A 16884-nucleotide genomic window follows, 5' to 3' on the forward strand; every position below is an offset into this window, starting at 1 on the left:
CCCCTTGCTATGAAAGACAACCTGCAGACACAGCATCAGTACAGGCTTATGCTTTTTTCTCTCTGCTGCCATAAAGAAATGTAAAAGCCAGATTTTAAAAAGGCCTCCAGTTGGGAAAGGAGGCTGCTTCTGGTTCTTTTGGTTACAAAAAGGTCCATTCAGCTTGCAAGCAAAGCTATGAGAAAGATACTTGGAATGCACCATTTCAATCTGTTCTTTTTGCTTCCAGTTTAACTGAGAACATGAAACAGGCACAGATGTAGTATTGCAGTGTGTGAAAATGGGGCACTGAATGGTGCATTAATATGAGGCTGGATTCTGCTGTCATTAATCAGGCCCTGTTCAGAAAGAACGAACAAGACTTCAGCCAAAAAAAAATATTATATACATGTATGTATACTTGCCCTTTAATATGTAAGAATGACAGTTAAATAACACTGAATTCACTGAACTTGATGAACTCAAGGTGATTGTTCGGGTACATATCAATGGTGAGCTGGCTGTAAATGACAATTTGTTCCAAAGAAGCTATTAAATTTTACTGCCTTTTTCTCTGGTTTGCAGTGCAGATAGAAAACACTTCTGAGGCCATGCATCCTATTTGATGTTTAAATGTGAAGAACCTAGGAAGAATTATCCTGAATTATTGCTGCTTACAGCAAGGAAGTGAACTTTTATGGAGGTCCAAAAGCCCTTCTGTACTCAGAGGCTGGGATGGTTTCACTTTGTTCTCCCTTAGCCCTGATGTAGCTTCATAACCACCCGGTGGAAAGCGATGCTTACAGTGTTGTAAAACTGGTGGAAATAACAGGATTATCTTTGCCTAACCACAGGGTTTTCCATGTTAGGAATTTGAACATCCTGAAATCATTCTGCCCCCAGACATTTTTTTTTTTTTTCCTTCTGGAAGAAAGGACTAAATAATATGTTTCAGGCCTATGCATGGCCTTATGCTCTTCTCAGTGCGAAGCCTGCAACAGGAAGAGGAAAGGAAAAAAGGCAGGCTGAGGAACCTGTCAGCCAGAAGCCAGGCCTCCACCAATCCAAACCAGTATTTCTTCAACTCAGAAAAAGGTATTTGTCAGTCAGGTGAAGGGCAGGGCCTGGAAAAGCCATTTCATTCAACATTACTGTCTGTAAGTTCTGAGCAACCAGGAGCAGCACAGACATTTTGTCATTTGAGGGAAAACCCCGAGTGCTTGTCGCAAGCTGCTCCTAGTCTCCTTTCACTACCAGTCCTCCATGCTTCCTGCAACAGTGAGGGCTGCAGGAGAGGAAGGCCGGGCTCCCCACTTCCCCTGGCTGGCCTGGCCTGTGGGCCTGCGGTACAAGATGGCGCCATGCGGTACAAGATGGCGCCTGCGGTACAAGATGGCGCCTGTGGTACAAGATGGCGCCTGCGGTACAAGATGGCGCCCGTGGCCCAGCCTGCCCTGCTGGGCCTGCTCCTGGCTGCGTGTGGCACCCCTGGCACCCGCTCCTATCCACGGTTGTCTTCAGCTATTGTAACCGTGAGCTGAGGCAGTTTCTCAGATCTCCACATTGGTCGTGAAAGACTTAAAGCTTTTGTCTAAACTTTTGGTTTTGGTAGTATCAGGCCTCCTTCCTAAAGTTTTCCTAATAGCCGTTCAGCATTGTTGTTTTTCCGCTAAGAATATTTCTTCTTGTATATGAAAATAATTGCAGTAATGCTCGAAAGATAAAAATGTAAGTATGCTACATAAATTCAATTTATTATTATTTTTTTTTTATACGAAGCCTCCATTAACACCACTTTTTGTAGCAGTGACTGCATGGAAAGCAGACAATTCAGTTTTGCTGGATTTGCTTTCGGTCTGATTCCATAAACACTAAAGGTGTTAGCAAATCCTGAAAATCTTTTATTTCAGCTTAATTGAAGTAACTGATACAACATAATATAATTTATTTCCTTTCAAATTGAATGGTGGAAAATTGGCATTATTTTATGCCGGTTCTCAAATTGTGTCAGGAATATTCTAGCCAGTGGTGTAAGTTGGTTTATGTTCAAATTTTGCAATTATTCTTTTACTTTTTAAAATGGTCACTTTGCTGGTGAACAGATCATATGTTAATGAAGTTTGAAAGGTCTTTTTTGAGCAACGTAAGACTTAATAAAACCATAATTTTGCATTTTACTGCTTCGGTGGGGAAAAGGTGTTAATTAAGAGTACCATGGCAAAGAAAACTGCTTTTTGGCTCTGCCTACAAACTGGCTTATTCTTCTTATAAATAATCAGTCCCACTTAATTACCAGACCATATTGTATTTACTAGCTACAGTCAAGCATTCCCAGACCTCATAGTTTTAAGTCTGTGAAACACTTGAATATTATGATCTCACCTCATGATACAGAATCTCTCTATTCAAGTTTATACATGACGTGGAAAGTCTCCGGGATGTACTCTGAGGTGTAAAATTAGTGTAATTCCACTGGAATGAAAGAGACGTGCCAATTTATATCAAGTGAAGCTATGGCCCACAATGTCTCAAAGACATTTGCTTTTGTCTAGCAAACAGCAAACAACATTCTTCATTTTAATGGAAAATAATGGTTAAGTCTGCCCTTGCTAATGTACAGAAGCAGATCAAAGATGGTACAACCTCAGCTTGCAAGGCAGTATTTCACTAGCAGACAATTAATATGATAGTATCAGGGAAATGAAAATCTATTCCATGCCTAGGTGTTTCCCCTCATGGACTGCAAAACTACTGGGTTTATCATTTTCTGTCTTTAGGCAAAAAAGGTAACACTTATTTGCATGTTTGTCAGTTTGCGCTTGAGAGTACGAGATTTACTTAAAAACAAGCTCGGCGAGCTAAATGAAATGCCAATGGTCTTATTATCTTGAGAGAGCAAACCACTTAAGCCCATGATTAAAATGAAGGTAATTGAATTTAAGTGTGCAGTAAAGTAAAGCATAGAAATAAATACTTTGCTGAATAAAAAAGAGATTATTTTCACACTTAAATGTAAGCACTAATAACTATTTTGCTAAAATTGAGGTTTGTAGCTTTCTCTCTGCTGTTCCAACTATCCCATTAATAAAAACTGGCACTAATTTCAGAGCTTTTCTAGGAAATTTGTATCACAGAATGAAGATCAAGGTGTTGCTTATACAATAAATTGGCAGAGTAGATTTGCAAGAGGAAAACATTAAAATCTGGGTGTGATTATGTATGTATCAGAAAGGCAGGAAAGAACTTATTTCATGTTGAATTGTGTGGCTTTCTCAGAAACATGTCCTTGGTAAAAGAGAACGATAACACCTATTTGTTCTACGAATCTCCAAAAGGCCGGTATTCAGGGTGACTTCAGTGCAACTGCAGCTGCTGTGTTTTTACACCCGAGAACCTCTGTACCAAATTGATGTTTGGATTTTTTTATTTTTTATATTTTTTTACTGCAAGTTTAGGGAAGAAGGAAAATGGATAAATGGAAAAGTTCAGCTGCAATCCCATCACAAGCTGCAATCACAGTCACAACAAAATATTTGGATATGACTTTTCCATTAAATGTTCCTCATTTCTTCTCTGATTTTAAAAGCTTTTTGATTCTCTTCCTTGCCACAATTTTGCCTTCAAAGAAAACATAAAAAAAAGCCAGGTTTTGCTCCTGTTGAGCACGAAGTTAGGTTCCCTAGCATTGAGTGGAAATTTCTTATTACATGGCTTTGGTATCACTGGAAGAGAGATGGACCAGAGGCACATTTGAAAACATAATATTCTTTGTTGTACATAATGTTATAGGCTGGACTGCTGTGCTGAGGCGAATGAGATGAGGTTTAACAAGGCCCAGTGCCGGGTCCTGCACTTTGGCCACAACAACCCCATGCAGCGCTACAGGCTTGGAGCAGAGTGGCTAGAAGACTGTGAAGAGGAAAAGGATCGGGGGGTGCTGATCGATGCTCAGCTGAACATGAGCTGGCAGTGTGCCCAGGTGGCCAAGAAGGCCAATGCCATCCTGGCCTGTATCAGGAATAGTGTAGCCAGCAGCAGCAGGGAGGTGATCGTCTCCCTGTACTCAGCTCTGGTGAGGCCGTACCTCGAGTGCTGTGTTCAGTTTTGTGCCCCTCACTACAAGCAACAAGAGGATGCCCAGAGGAAGACTGTAAGGACAGGGCAGGCAGTAATGTCACAGAATACTCTCCCAGCACTTAGGGACCTAAGAACTTAGCAACCTGGGAAATTCTAGAGCCAGAGGTTGGTGTCTTGTATTTATTTATTTTTTTTAATTTTTTTATTTTTTTTCCAACAACTTTGTTATCCACAGATTGCCTTACTCCCTTCCCAAGCTCGCTCACGAATAGGTTGAGCTGGACCAATATGTGCACTTGTGCCTGTGAAACTCCACCTCCCTCTGCTGTCAACAGTAACCAGGTATTAGCTTCGTTTTCTTTCAGTAGTTATACCTTCTTGGGAGATTATTACTTCCTTTCCCCTGGTAGATTTTCTTCCCTGATAAAGGTGGGAGACGTTGTCAAGGTTTTTTTAGAAATCCAAGTAGAATGCAAGGAAATATCTGCCTCACATGCTGGCCGAATCCTTCAAAGAACCCCAGCAGTGATCTGCAAGGTCTAGCTTTCTTTTGCCACGCTCATCCTTCTCCGTGAATGCCTTATGGGAGTGTCTGAACCTTCCTGTCTGCTCTTGGCTCCAGTGTTGGCAGATAACTGGAGCTCTGCAAGGGAACAAAACCCGTGGGAGGTAGACACAAAGTTTCTTAAGAAACAGTTTGAGAGGACTGAGCTGATAATTTAGACACAACCCCTGTTATCTTCATGAAGACCAATGGCTAATGATTAGGCATAATCATAATAATCTCATTAAATAAATAATAAATGTGTTGAGTCTGCAAGCACCTAATCACAAGAATTTTATCTTCTGCTTTCCGTGATTCTTCTAGGATGTGCAGCTGTCAGACTGTTCCTATTAACTGAACTTTGAAACCTCTACGTGCTCTGCTGTCAACATGACTTCTGTTGTGTCTGTAAGTTCACAGAGTGACCTATCTTTTGCAGACTTACATTTTAAAATATTTCTCATTCTATTTTTGCCATCTTTATGTATACATGTTGAGTGGTAAAATGCAAATTTAGAAGGCCTGGTATGAGGATCATTCATACTTTATAATGGTATTTTTTACATGGAAAGGGCCATTATCCTAATTAAGCTGGCCCAGTTTGAGGCGCGGGTGTATTCACTTGTGCATACACATACAATCTAATGCATTAAATGCATATAGATCTATTCATATGTATTACACACTATATATACATTTAATGCATCCAGACTGTGTGTATGTCATGCTTTTTGTGCAGAGCGACCTAATGCAAAGCGCACTGCGATGACTATCGCTCCCGTTTTGCACACAGAGAAGACTGTGCTGGATAAATTATTCACCAAAAACCATCAGCCAGCCTCGCCACGGGCACGATTTACACCGGCAAAGTGCTTTTGATACGGATTGCGTGAGAGACACGGCACAAAAGATGGCTGCATTGCAGCGGACCGAGGAGCATTACTCCAGGATGAAGGCAGGAAGCAAAAATAGCCTTGCCACGCCGCTATCGCAGAAAGTTTCTAAAGCGGGAATGTGAATTCCCTGCCCTGCATGCACGCAGCCTGCGGCCGCTCAGCTCCACGCCCCTGCCCCAGCTCAGCACCAGCCCCAGCCCAGCCCCTTCCCCAGCCCCAGCTCAGCACCAGCTCAGCACCAGCCCCAGCCCAGCCCCTTCCCCAGCACCAGCTCAGCACCAGCCCCAGCTCAGCCCCTGCCCGGCGCCGCCCCTCTCCTCGCTGCCGCCAGGATGAGCGCACGGCAGAGGGCTGGCCGTCGCTTGCAAGGGAGCTGGAGCGAAAGGGAAGGGGCAGAAAATGGAGCGGCAGTAATGTCCTGAAGGTAAAGCTATGCTCAGTTGTTGTTGTCTTTTTTTTTTTTTTTCCCCCTCCTCCCCGAGCCTGCCTCTCGCTTGGTTTGTTTCGAGCAGAGGGAAGGAGACTTGCTGAGATGGCGTCACTTTATAAAAGTTTGCAGATTTTGCTGATTTTTTTTTTTTTTAAGGGGGGGTTGTACTATTCGTAATGCAACTGTGCGATGTGGCCAAGATCTAAATATACGGCTGCGAAAACAACCCCTGAGATAGCAACACCGATAGCAGAGGCTATTGTTTAACTTTTGGGATTCCGATTAAATCCTGAAATGTTAAATATTTATTTAATGCGTACGGAGATCGGGAATTCTCGCTAGCTACACTAATGGAGTCAGAACAGGCAGCGAGGTTTTTTGCCTACCCCCCTCCCAAATCTAAATGGGGACTTCCAGATCTAAGAGCAGGGACTTCGTGCCAATGCTCAGACTGGAATATGAACATTAAAGGACAAAATGGTTTAGCTTTGTTTTAGGAGTTTTATTTCAGTTGGTTAAGCAAACTATCGCATTTTTTCCCATTTCTCCAGCTCAATCCAAACATAACATTCCAAAGGCTAAAATCTGGTACAAAATAAAATCTACTTAGTAGCAGCTGAAGTTACATTCACAGTCTAAAAATGATCTGAAAGCGCCTCCAGAGTCCTAAATGTCATGTCTGCTAACGCTCCTGCCGTGGCCTATGTACTGCTGCAATCCTCTGAAGTGGTTACCTGTCCAAGAGTCGGGAACAGACGATAAGAAGCCAGCAGACAGAAAGCCAAAGAGACACTAAAAGCTAAAGAACACGGTTCTTCGTGATGTTACATTGCAGCAGTTAGCTTTCTTAAATGTTAATACATTTTCCCTAGGAGATGCTTCTTGGCTCAGTGTTTGTTGTTTTTTTTTTCTCTGTACTATTTTGTACATTGTCACGAGTACATAAGATCAGTTTAGCGTATGAAGGCTCTTTAAATTTTGGCTGGAGTTTCAATGAACTCACAGGGAAGGCGGGTGTGGGGTGATAAACTTCAGGCTCTGTGAGTTCACATCTCACTCAAGCATTTTACTCAAAAAGAACACTGTCCTGGAGTCAAAGTATGGTTAAAGTTATAGTTTGTCCAGAGAAGGGCAACGAAGCTGGTGGAGTCACCATCCCTGGAGGTCTTTAAAAGACGTTTAGATGTAGAGCTTAGTGGTATGGTTTAGCGGAGGACTTGTTAGTGTTAGGTCAGAGGTTGGACTAGGTGATGTTGGAGGCCTCTTCCAACCTAAATGATTCTGTGATTCTGTCATTCCCAAGCTATGGTGAATTGTAATTAAGGTTGTGAACTATTTTAGTGACAGTGCCTCACATGGGGCCCATCTCAGCAGTTGGAGCAAAAGGTTTATGACCTTCTAATTTTTCCTTTACCATGTGAAATATGAAGGTGTTGGGATAATAACAGTAATGCCAACATTTCAAATTTGCAAAAAATGTAAGCAAAATTGAAAATATATCCTTTGCCTTTTGATTTTCCTCCTTGTATTTCCTTTCCAAACATATGTCATAGGGCAGTGCTTAAAGAGTGGACGAAATCCCATCAGCGATAAAACCCTGAATGAAAAATAACATTTGCCTATTACTATGAGAAACTAGAGATTTCCTCATCTTATTGGCTTCTCCCACAAGTTTTAATTTCTGTTTCGGAAAATGATCCAGTTCCCTTTCCTCTTTTTATTTATTTATTTATTTATTTTTAAATAAGACTTCTTTGGAAATGGCTTTATTGTGAACAGAAGCAAATAATTTGCAACGTGCTGTCCCAAACTACACCATACTACTGCCCCAAAACACTTTTATTTTATGATAGGTATTATTATGCTTGTATATGCAGATCTTGATACTGTAAAGGAAATTATTAAAGCCAACTATTTGGTCATGAGGGTTGAAAAAAAATTTGTTTCCCAAGTGTGCCACAAAATTTAAATACGAGTTGTAAAGGCCCAGTGTGGTGTAACTTGAGGACTTCGGTGGAAATACACCTAATGCACCCAGGAGAAGGTCAAGTCCTGTCAGCTCCGCCATGGGAAAGCTTTGGTAGTCTGTATTGCCATCACTAATTGCTTTGTGTTGTGAAATCCTTGGGTGATAACGTGCTGTTAGAAAGTTGTCTTATGAGTAATTAAGCTTAGGTCTAGCTATTATAACCTGATTTGTTACTCATACACTAGAGTCATCGGCTGTGTTTTCTCTCAAGATGCAGATAAAGCTCAGTGTCCTCTTCGCTGGTCTAAGCCAAAAGTGCCTGCATAATGAATGGAGAGATTTTAGCTATAGGTAGGTTCAGGCACATGTAGTGGGAAGCATTATCTTTAACACAATAGGTGCAATTATTGTATTTCAAATTTCAATCATTTGTATTTCAAATTGTTCCTTTTTCCTTTCCTTTATTAAGAGGGAATGATGTAGGATGTGTACCTTTCTTCAACTAAAGTTTAAAATACTGTTTTTACTCATAAGTAAGTTTTTTTTTTTTTAATCTCTCTTTGAGAGTGTTTCTGTTTATTGTATCCAAGCTTCTCCATAGAGTGGGTGTAACCAGGAGAAGAATTTGGCCCATAATGTGAGCTAAATTTTCAGCGCTTCCACTATTTAGAGCTCTTCTGTGTTAAAAATAGCTTCCCTGTGGTTTTGGCCATGGAGCCACAAATACAACTTTTCAGTGCAGAGTTATTGTGGATGTTGGTCCCAACTATTGCTACAAGAAATGGAATTCCAGATCACGACTGTGTCAACAGATGGTTGTATTGAATATGAGGTTGTGTGTTAGATCTCACTGTCCCAAACAGAGAATGCGTCCCACCCAAATGCCAATCACGTTCAAAGGGAGCATGTTCCCAAGGAAGCACTTGGCCTTGGGAGTGAAAAGCCCTGGGAAAAACTGAGCCCATGCTGGCAATAAATTGGAAGAATGTGCACAGAAAGCTCCAAGGGTGGCTAACGGTGCAGGATGTTAAACAGGTGCTAGGGAAGTGAGTAAATCTTTAAGAAGAAAACAACACAATTTTGTTCGTGAGTAATTTTGAGCATAGTTTACACAAAAGAAAAAAGCTCGCAGTGACGTATGAAGTATCTTCCTGCTGCCTACAGGTTTTTGATGCGGTTGCTACAGCCAGCTTTCAGGAGGTGGGGGCTACCTTCCCTCTGAGCTTAGCAGTGGGTGACAGACCCCAGAAAGTGTTCTTGCAATGTGAGGTCATGTTCTGGAAATGGTTGAAAATCACCAATTTAGAAGAATGCCAGTGATAGTGAATGCAAGCTGGGAGGTAGTCTAGAAAGCTAGCAACAGTGGAGGAATATTCAAAGGAACTATGCCATTTTAAATTCTTTTATTTATCGTTTCCTCTGTGAAGCAGTGTATTACTTCACGTTAATCAGCTGGGATTTTTTTTTTTCCATTCCTCCAGGAAGGTTCCGCCTCCCGTTCTGCGAAGCAGATCCAACTTAGCAGTACTTTGCCCTGACCAGATGCTACGCACAAGTTTCAGTGGTCGAGGGTTCACACTCTGATATGGACTTTGCAACAGGCCTCAGTGTTCTCTTCTATTCATTACTTATGCGTTTACTCTTCCTGCATTGTCCTCTCACCGTTCTTAGGACTTTGACTTTTTTGTCTGTTCTTTTGACATTTATTGGTTGGATTGCGTGTTCAGTTTTGCACCTTTAGTTGACTCTCAAATCTGTTAAACTAGATATACCATCCCTAATATAGTTACATTTTTCTTCTCTAGTGTGAAAAGACAATGCTGATTTAAACTAATAAAACCTTTACACAATGTCTTTAGTTCAAACATCTTCATAGATGTAGCAGCACTCAGCTGTTTGATCTCATTTATTCGTTCAGTCTAGTAAAAAAAAAAAAAAGCCAGCAGCTTTTTTTCTTGGAAGTATACCTTTAGCTTGTCTTTCCCTCCCCTGACCTACAATTTCATGTGGGGTCCTGTACCTATAGCTTCAGGAAACAAGAGTAATCCTTTTCTGCAGTGCTGTGTGAGTTGGGCAATGTAAGATTTCCAGAAGCGTGGCTGTAACAATACCAGGGAACTCAGTGGCTGGGAGCCAGCGAGTGTAAGTTCACAGTAGCCCACACCACCAAAGGCCTTGCAGATAAACACTTTTAATACATTTCCTCCAGACACTAAGCAATTTTTTTCATTTGGATTTAACTTTCTTACATGTGTGATGTAATGTATACAACATTTGTGTTGCTTTCTTGTTGTGAGGCAGCCAGGTACCATCTATTGTGCTTGTTCTCAGCGTGCTGTAAATTGCGGGGCTATTTAAGAGGACCAAATGGCCAGAGTGAATGCCAGCTCCCTTTCCACTGGCTGAACTCTGCTCAGACATAACCCTCTTGTTCTGCCTCAAAAATATACGTAAAGGTATGTATAGTATGTAAGCCCCTCCTTAGCCTTTCCCACCCTGAAAATTTTCGAATAGGGATGGCATGTTCCCCTCTCCACTGCCAAAAAAAAAAAAAAAAAAATTCACAGTATTTCCCCCTTCCCCCATTTCTTCTCAGCAGACAGCTGTGAGAGTCTAACTTTCAGGAGCTATCCTATCTGTTTCCCCTGATTTTGTTTTGAAGCTGGATTTCGTTTAAATATCCAAGTCATCTTTCACACTGCAGGATTTTTTTGACATAGTTTTAAAGTGGCCTTGCAAATGTTTAATGTGGGTAGAGACATGGTAATTGTTTATATATATATATATATGTTCTTTTTATCCTATTATTTTGCTGCCTTTTTTTTTTTTTTTAATAAAAACCTCCCCCAGCAATTTAGAAAGTTGATAGGGAATTAAGTTGAACAATGCAGTCATTTTAGAAGTCACAGGAAGGCCAAAGTTTCATAATAAAGCTACTTTTTTTTTTTTCCAAAACTATTTCCTTGTAATTCAAACAATCTATTTAATTTTCACACCATTCATTTCTAACCAAACAAAAAATCTCATTAAGAAATGTAGAGATCGTATTCAAAATCTAGCGAGAAAATCAAAATAATGTAATTTAAGATACTTGTTGAACTTCATAGTTGCTTCTCAACCATGCAAGGCCTGATACAAAACAGCGGTAATTTTTCTGTTGATTGTTTTGCACTTTGATCAGACTGTAAGGTTATAGCTAGTCCAACATAAACATGCACAGCAGCTCAGGTTTTATGAGAAGACAGTCTTCTGTCTTCATTGGTATTAGACTGTGTGCAAAGGAATGTGAAACAGGTAGTTGTACTTTACTTGACTTTACAAGGCTAGAGCAAATGTATAAATGCGTGCAGTTGTCTCTGCAGAATCTGAGCACGCTATTATAATTAAAATGTTTAAGTAGAAAGTTAGCTAGTTGTTTTTCCTTAGATTATCAGAGTTACATGTCTGTATTTTGAAAAATGTACATTTGCCAATGCTAAAAGAGGACGGATGGATTCATGAGTTATGAAATTCATGAATTTCCCAAATTCATGTAGTCACATGATTTCCAGAAATTATGTGCAGGATGCCTCAAGTCTACTTCCTGTAACCCTTTTTTTGAGTTTTGTATGTTACTAGAGTACACCAACTTCTGTCGACTACATACAGCTTCGTATGTAGTCGACAGAAGTGTACGTGGTGTTAATTTTATTGTGACCTTAAGCATAAACAGACTTGAATCATGAGATAGCAGACGTAATTTACTATATCCTTTACTCTGTCCCATTGACTAGAAGCAGGTAACTTGTCTTTTGCAGTTGGTCATTTGCCATTTAACTTTAGACAAAGAATTAGTCTGTGGCAGAATGATGAAAAAGAGGAAAACTATTTTTCAGCTGGTAGATTATATTTGTTATTACTCTACTCCAAAAGTCTGTATATTGTGCTTAAGATTATCACTGCTTTCTAAGGAGTAGTGTGTTGTGAGCAGACATGCCTAACTTGCCTGTATTTTTAAACTGGGAACTTTGCACAACTTAGAGTTTTGGAAAACTTGGAGTTTTCCCATAAGCTTGCATGCACACCTGCAGTGTTCCTCGTAAACTCTAAAACCTCTGCAGGAGGAAGCACATCAGAGCTCTGTCTCGTAGCTTCACTTGACAACATGCAACTGTTTTGTAACTTCTTAATAAGAGAACATTTTGTTTTGTAGAGACATGATGGCTGGCACATGAACAGCACCTCAAATGCTGCTGCCAATTTGTTGTTTGTTACTTGGTTTATTAATTAAGTTACACAAAAGATTTGGAAAAAGACCAACAGCCTTTTTTTTTTTTTTTTTTTTTGGTTCCATATTTTGGACTGCCTGGCCAAAGTAGAACAATTGCTGGTGCAGAGATACATAGTCCCAAAGGCGGTTAGGGCGGTTAGCTCTGTTCTTTGACTGAACTATACCAAACCCATGCACCTTCTCTGTTAGTCATGAACTTTAGTAGGGATATCCTTCCTGTTGGTCTATTAATTGACCTCTGTATAGATCTGATCAGAGTACATTGGTGCTAAAAACTTCTGTTTACATCAAAAGCCACATGGTTTTCAGCCAGAAAAAAAAATAAATTCAAAGCTCAAACTTATTTAAAATTGAAACCAGTTTGGCTCACTGGCTATTTTCCCCATTTCTACAAATTTTACCTCACTTTTTTTTTTTTTTATTATTTATTTTTTCTCTGGAGTTAATTTACACAAAGAAGGGGTTTCATGTCCTTACTTTCTGGCTTAATTATATAAAATATATTGTATGTGTATACATATATATATATGTATATAAAATTCCTTTACATTTGCCTGTTTATAGTAATTTTTTTTGGAAGGAAGAATTTTAATAGCAAGATTCAGTAGGCATAACAGAAGCCAGGTTTTTAATGGCTCAGAAATGGTGTAGTTACATATCCTGCAACAGAAATAAGGATTTGTATACAAAGAATGGTTTTGCCTAGTATATCCTTCCCATATGCTATTTTTGCCAGGGGAAGTAACTTTTCTCTAGAAATTTCTGTACTGGATCAGGCAACCATTCAGCTAAGTTCAGCAGCGTGTCTGAAAAGGCCTCAGGTAGGCCTTAGGCACCTTTGGGTTCTGAAGTAGTCTTCCTGTAGAAAAAGTTTCCTCTTAAAATCATTTTGTGGACTGAGGTGTAAAATACTTTCCCCTCATTGTGGATATTTTCATCAAGAATATGAAGCCACGTTTCTCTGTGCCATCAGTTTAGGCCTCACCAGTGCTTTGTGGTGAGCAGTGCCACCCGCTCAGGAGCCGGGACAGCAGCACTAGGCTTGGTTAGGCCTTCATGGAGGCCTCTCAAGTATCTCATCTCTCACGAGGGAAACAAGACTTTGCCAGTCCTTCCTCATGATGAGAGACATTAACAACTCATTTTTATTGTAGATTTTAATGGAAGTATGCGTGTTCTTTAGATACGGCTGAAATATTGGCTTTTGGAGTTTCCAATATCTGTTGCCTGTTGAGGGGAATTTCAAACATGGAAATGTTGTAACTTCAAGTCATGGTGCTGAACTTGATTCTTCATTAATTTACCCTCGTATTCACTGATTTACATAGTTAATAATGACAAGAAATGAACAATTAGGCTGCAGTCTTCTTGATCAAGGTCAGGCATTGTTGTGGCTTCTTGAGGTGGCGTTGGCCAGGCACCTCTCTGAAATGAGTTTCTCTGCCTTCCAACAAGTGGCTGTGAGGAAATGGTGGCATTTCCATGTCACGCAGCAAGGACAGTTTGTCTCATTGGATATTTTCCCCATTGCTACAAACTGTACCTTGTTTTTTTTTTTTTTTTAATTTTATTTTACTTAATTTTTTTTTAACCAGAGTTAATTTACACGAATAAATAAGTGGTTTAATTATATACAATATAGTGTGTATATATATAATTCTTTTACATGTCCCTGTTTCTATTTTTTTTTGGTTTTTTTTTGAAGGAAGAATTTTAATACCAAGATTCAGTTGGCATGCCGTAAGCTGTGGCTATACCAGGTTTTTAATGGCTCAGAAATGGTGTAGTTACACATCCTGCAACAGATCTGTATGCAAAGGATGGTTTTGCCTAGTATATCCTTCCCATATGCTATTTTTGCCAGGGGAAGTAACTTTTTTCTAGGAATTTCTGTAGTGGATCAGGCAACCATTCGGCTAAGTTCAGCAACATGTCTGAAAAGGCCTCAGATAGGCCTCAGGCAGGCCTGAGGCACCTTTGGGTTCTGAAGTAGTCTTCCTGTAGATAAAGTTTCCTCTTAAAATCATTTTGTGGACTGAGGTGTGAAATACTTTCCCCTCATTGTGGATGTTTTCATCAAGAATATGAAGCCACGTTTCTCTGTGCCATCAGTTTGGGCCTCACCAGTGCTTTGTGGTGAGCAGTGCCACCCGCTCAGGAGCTGGGACAGCAGCACTAGGCTTGGTTAGGCCTTCATGGAGGCCTCTCAAGTATCTCATCTCTCACGAGGGAAACAAGACTTTGCCAGTCCTTCCTCATGATGAGAGACATTAACAACTCATTTTTATTGTAGATTTTAATGGAAGTATGCGTGTTCTTCAGATATGGCTGAAATACTGGCTTTTGGAGTTCCTAATGTCCGTGGCCTGTTGAGGGGAATTTCAAACATGGAAATGTTGTAACTTCAAGTCATGGTGCTGAACTTGATTCTTCATTAATTTACCCTCGTATTCACTGATTTACATAGTTAATAATGACAAGAAATGAACAATTAGGCTGCAGTCTTCTTGATCAAGGTCAGGCATTGTTGTGGCTTCTTGGAGGTGGCATTGGCCAGGCACCTCTCTGAAATGAGTTTCTCTGCCTTCCAACAAGTGGCTGTGAGGAAATGGTGGCATTTCCATGTCACGCAGCAAGGACAGTTTGTCTCATTGGATATTTTCCCCATTGCTACAAACTTTACCTTGTTTTTTTTTTTATTTTTTTTTAATTTTCCTTAATATTTTTTTTAACCAGAGTTAATTTACATGAATAAATAAGTGGTTTAATTATATACAATATAGTGTATATATATAATTCTTTTACATTTCCCTTTTTCTAGTTTTTTTTTGTTTTTTTTTGGAAGGAAGAATTTTAATACCAAGATTCAGTTGGCATGCCGTAAGCTGTGGCTACACCAGGTTTTTAATGGCTCAGAAATGGTGTAGTTACACATCCTGCAACAGATTTGTATGCAAAGGATGGTTTTGCCTAGTATATCCTTCCCATATGCTATTTTTGCCAGGGGAAGTAACTTTTCTCTAGGAATTTCTGTAGTGGATCAGGCAACCATTCAGCTAAGTTCAGCAGCGTGTCTGAAAAGGCCTCAGGTAGGCCTTAGGCACCTTTGGGTTCTGAAGTAGTCTTCCCGTAGAAAAAGTTTCCTCTTAAAATCATTTTGTGGACTGAAGCGTGAAATACTTTCCCCTCATTGTGGATATTTTCATCAAGAATATGAAGCCACGTTTCTCTGTGCCATCAGTTTGGGCCTCACCAGTGCTTTGTGGTGAGCAGTGCCACCCGCTCAGGAGCTGGGACAGCAGCACTAGGCTTGGTTAGGCCTTCATGGAGGCCTCTCAAGTATCTCATCTCTCACGAGGGAAACAAGACTTTGCCAGTCCTTCCTCATGATGAGAGACATTAACAACTCATTTTTATTGTAGATTTTAATGGAAGTATGCGTGTTCTTCAGATATGGCTGAAATACTGGGTTTTGGAGTTCCTAATGTCTGTGGCCTGTTGAGGGGAATTTCAAACATGGAAATGTTGTAACTTCAAGTCATGGTGCTGAACTTGATTCTTCATTAATTTACCCTCGTATTCACTGATTTACATAGTTAATAATGACAAGAAATGAACAATTAGGCTGCAGTCTTCTTGATCAAGGTCAGGCATTGTTGTGGCTTCTTGGAGGTAGCGTTGGCCAGGCACCTCTCTGAAATGAGTTTCTCTGCCTTCCAACAAGTGGCTGTGAGGAAACGGTGGCATTTCCATGTCACGCAGCAAGGACAGTTTGTCTCATTGGATATTTTCCCCATTGCTACAAACTGTACCTTGTTTTTTTTGTCTTTTTTTTTAATTTTATTTTACTTATTTTTTTTTTTTTAACCAGAGTTAATTTACACAAATAAATAAGTGGTTTAATTATATACAATATAGTGTGTATATATAATTCTTTTACATGTCCCTGTTTCTATTTTTTTTTTTTGAAGGAAGAATTTTAATACCAAGATTCAGTTGGCATGCCGTAAGTTGTGGCTACATCAGGTTTTTAATGGCTCAGAAATGGTGTAGTTACACATCCTGCAACAGATCTGTATGCAAAGGATGGTTTTGCCTAGTATATACTTCCCATATGCTATTTTTGCCAGGGGAAGTAACTTTTCTCTAGGAATTTCTGTAGTGGATCAGGCAACCATTCGGCTAAGTTCAGCAGCGTGTCTGAAAAGGCCTCAGGTAGGCCTTAGGCACCTTTGGGTTCTGAAGTAGTCTTCCTGTAGAAAAAGTTTCCTCTTAAAATCATTTTGTGGACTGAGGTGTGAAATACTTTCCCCTCATTGTGGATATTTTCATCAAGAATATGAAGCCACGTTTCTCTGTGCCATCAGTTTGGGCCTCACCAGTGCTTTGTGGTGAGCAGTGCCACCCGCTCAGGAGCCGGGACAGCAGCACTAGGCTTGGTTAGGCCTTCATGGAGGCCTCTCAAGTATCTCATCTCTCACGAGGGAAACAAGACTTTGCCAGTCCTTCCTTACGATGAGAGACATTAACAACTCATTTTTATTGTAGATTTTAATGGAAGTATGCGTGTTCTTCAGATATGGCTGAAATACTGGGTTTTGGAGTTCCTAATGTCTGTGGCCTGTTGAGGGGAATTTCAAACATGGAAATGTTGTAACTTCAAGTCATGGTGCTGAACTTGATTCTTCATTAATTTACCCTTGTATTCACTGATTTACA

General features: G+C 40.1%; 1 protein-coding gene across 1 annotated transcript in view; it reads left to right on the top strand.

Moving 5' to 3' along the window:
• Window positions 1–16884, top strand: part of SMAD5 (SMAD family member 5) — a 74427-nt gene that overhangs the window by 35672 nt on the left and 21871 nt on the right. Inside the window, exons 2-4 of the mRNA XM_013175873.3 lie at window positions 4292–4398; window positions 4925–5008; window positions 5340–5920. The gene's annotated coding sequence lies outside the window, so the exon portion shown is untranslated. The remainder of the gene's footprint in view (window positions 1–4291; window positions 4399–4924; window positions 5009–5339; window positions 5921–16884) is intronic.

Source organism: Anser cygnoides, chromosome 14 (genome assembly GCF_040182565.1).
Source record: "Anser cygnoides isolate HZ-2024a breed goose chromosome 14, Taihu_goose_T2T_genome, whole genome shotgun sequence".
Lineage (NCBI taxonomy): Eukaryota > Metazoa > Chordata > Aves > Anseriformes > Anatidae > Anser > Anser cygnoides.